Consider the following 3157-nt stretch of genomic DNA (forward strand, 5'->3'; position numbering starts at 1 on the left):
TGCAATTGTGTTGTTTGTGAAGAAGAAGGATGGTACTCTCAGGTTATGCATTGATTATATGAAGTTGAATAAGGTAACCATTAAGAACCGGTATATGTTGCCAAGGATTGATGATTTATTCAATTGTTTGAAGGGATCAGTGGTGTTCTCGAAGATTGTTATGAGAATGGATATCATCAGGTACACATTAAAGAAGAGGATATTTACAAGATTGATTTCCGTACCAGGTATGGTAATTATGAGTTTGTTGTAATTCCATTTGGTTTGACTAATGCTCCAGCAACTTTTATGTGCTTGATGAATAATGTATTGCGTCCTTATCTGGACAAGTTTGTTATTGTGTTCATTGATGATATATTATTCTAAAACTGAGGAAAAACACGGCAAACATTTAGCAATAATGTTGAGATTGCCAAGAGAACATCAGTTGTATGCTAAGCTCAACAAATGCAGTTTCTTTCAAGCAAAGGTACATTACTTGGGATCTTTGAGAGAGTTTCATGTGAAACTGTATTCAGGTCACCTATGATACCATAAAACATTCACGGTAATAAAGTTTTGTTATTCTTCGAATCTGAAGAAGGAGGTGGAAAAAATTGTGGATAGGTGCTTGGGCTGTTAGTCGGTAAAGGAAGAGTGTAAGAATCAAGGTGGATTATTACAACTGATTTCGATTTGAGAGTGGAAATGGGAGGCCATTTCTATGAATTTTATCACAATTTTACCGAGGATATCTAGATGACATGATTCCATTATCGCTGTGGTAAATAGGGTAACAAAAATAACACACTTCATTCTGGTGAAGTCTACTTATTCAGCTAATGATGTAGCATAGGTATTTATGAGAGATGTAGTGAGGTTGCATGGTGTTTCGAGGAAGATTGTGTTAGACAGAGATGCTAAGTTCACTTTTAGGTTATAGAAAGAGTTATTTGTAGGTTTGGGTACAGGGTTGGCATTCAATACATCTTGTCATTTGAATATAGATGGAAAAATAAAGAGGGTCAATAAGATAGTGGAGGACATGTTAAGAATGTACGAAATGAATCAACAATGAAAGTGGGAATAGTATTTTCTATTGGTTGAGTTCACTTACAACAATGGGTATCAGGAATTTCTTAGGATGAGTCTGTTTGAGGCACTCTATGGGTGGAGTTGTAACACTCATCAATTAGAGTGATCCAATTAATAGGTTGTTGATAGGACTAGAAATGTTGGCAGATATGGAAGAAGAAATGCAGGTAATCAATAAGAGTTTGAAGGTAGCACATCATAGAGAGAAGACCTATGCATATCAAAACATGTTCCTTAAGGAGTTTCAGGTTGGGGAACATGTGTATTTTCGTATCAAGCCCAAGAAGAGGTCTTTGAGGATTAGATCATGTGCCAAGTTGACACCTCAATTTTGTGGAGCTTTCAATATTATTGAGAGGATTGACCCTGTTGTCATTTTTTCTAGCACCTGTAGTCTTGGGTTGAAGGGGGGACTAGTGCTTAGGACATGTTAAAGAGTGTTTGACAGATTTATATTAAAGACTTGCAACACTTCGGTTTGTCAAAAATAATGCAAATGGGTTTGATTCAGAATCGTTCATAAAGGTACCAAACATGAAGCAATATGTGTAGAGGAGTTCTCATGAAATAATATTCAACTCACAGGGGGAAAAATCAGATTAGGAATGTGCAACGATTTAATTGTTGAAACATAGGTAATGTGAGAAGATAGTAGAATAGGAGTCCCTCATATAGAGCTTAAGGTTTAAGAATTCTATATATCAAGACTCAGAGAGAAACGAGTGAGAGAGAGTGTTGTGAAATGATAAGATGCATGGAGTGATTTTTAAAGACTCGATTTCCACCATGAAACATGCATTATCCATCAATGTTTTGATTTAAATGAATCTGCATCTAAAGGGAAATACAACTAGCTGCTACTTGACATGAAATCTGTGAAGAATTTTAAACATATATGGAGAAACACAGAGAGAAGAACATATTGCAAATATAATAATTTGGATTCACGTGGAAATTTGTATTAATCTCTTGAAGAAAAACGGAATACAGCAAGCTTCAGACAAGCCTTTAGGAAAATATCCCCGCCTGAGCATCCAATGGTATGCTTGAATAGTTGTCTCGGTGTGCTGGCTATGTTACTTCAAATTATTACATCAGAAATATGCCTTTCTTTAAAATGCGATACTCAGAATAGTAAAAACAACAAAATAAAACGGAACATAATTAACATGTGGAACTGAAATTAGGATCCTACAAAAATATCTCCAAGCCACTTCCTTGGATGGCCTCTAGGCCAACCACTTCTCTGACACATTACTCTTCATATTCTCTCGGTTAGTTCCCTATCTTTTTCGCCTTAAAACCACTTGTCTGCCACATTACTCTTCATATTCTCGCGGCGAGTTCCCTATCTTTTTTGCCTTAAAACCACTACTCTGCCACATTACTCGTCATATTCTCTCCGCTAGTTCCCTATCTTTTTCGTCTTAAAACCACTTCTCTGTCGCATTACTCTTCATATTCTCTCGGCTAGTTCCCTATCTTTTTCCCCTTAAATATTTGATTTGCCCATTCTATGGAGCCGAAAGCGGTTAATTGTGGTAGCCTGTCACAAAGCAGAAGTGGAGATCGACATGGAGGTCCTTCGTCATATGACTAAGTGGATCTCCATGCTAAGCAATTAAGTCTTCCTGAGAATCATACGCAAATTAGTCTGATTCAATTATGTCACCCATGTAGTCTTCGATTTCTTGTTACGGGGGCTTTCACAGGACTAGCCCATATCGATTTCAAACTGCTCCATGCCTTAGATGCCAACCCATTATGCCTTTAAAGCTATGTATTACATTATCGTAACTCTTACATGTTGGGGTTTTACTCTAGAAGATGCTATAAAATAGGTGAGTTCCAGGATCTTTGGCCCCCTTAGCTTTAGCTCCTTTAAGTATTTCTTGATCATAGGACCGAGCACTGTGTCCACAGGCTCACCCTTAGGGTGCTTAGGGCCCTTTTTTTCTTGCTTAGGTGCCTTTTTCCTTTGTAGCTGCATAGAGCCCTTTTCCTTTAATTTCCTCTAGTGACTGTGCGCTTAGCTAAATATCAGAGCTCAACGATCGGTGATTTCATAACATGATATTTGGTG

The sequence above is a fragment of the Pinus tabuliformis genome, chromosome 3_2 (assembly GCF_031772625.1).
Source record: "Pinus tabuliformis cultivar Carrire ecotype Pingquan chromosome 3_2, CPIR1, whole genome shotgun sequence".
Classification (NCBI taxonomy): domain Eukaryota; kingdom Viridiplantae; phylum Streptophyta; class Pinopsida; order Pinales; family Pinaceae; genus Pinus; species Pinus tabuliformis.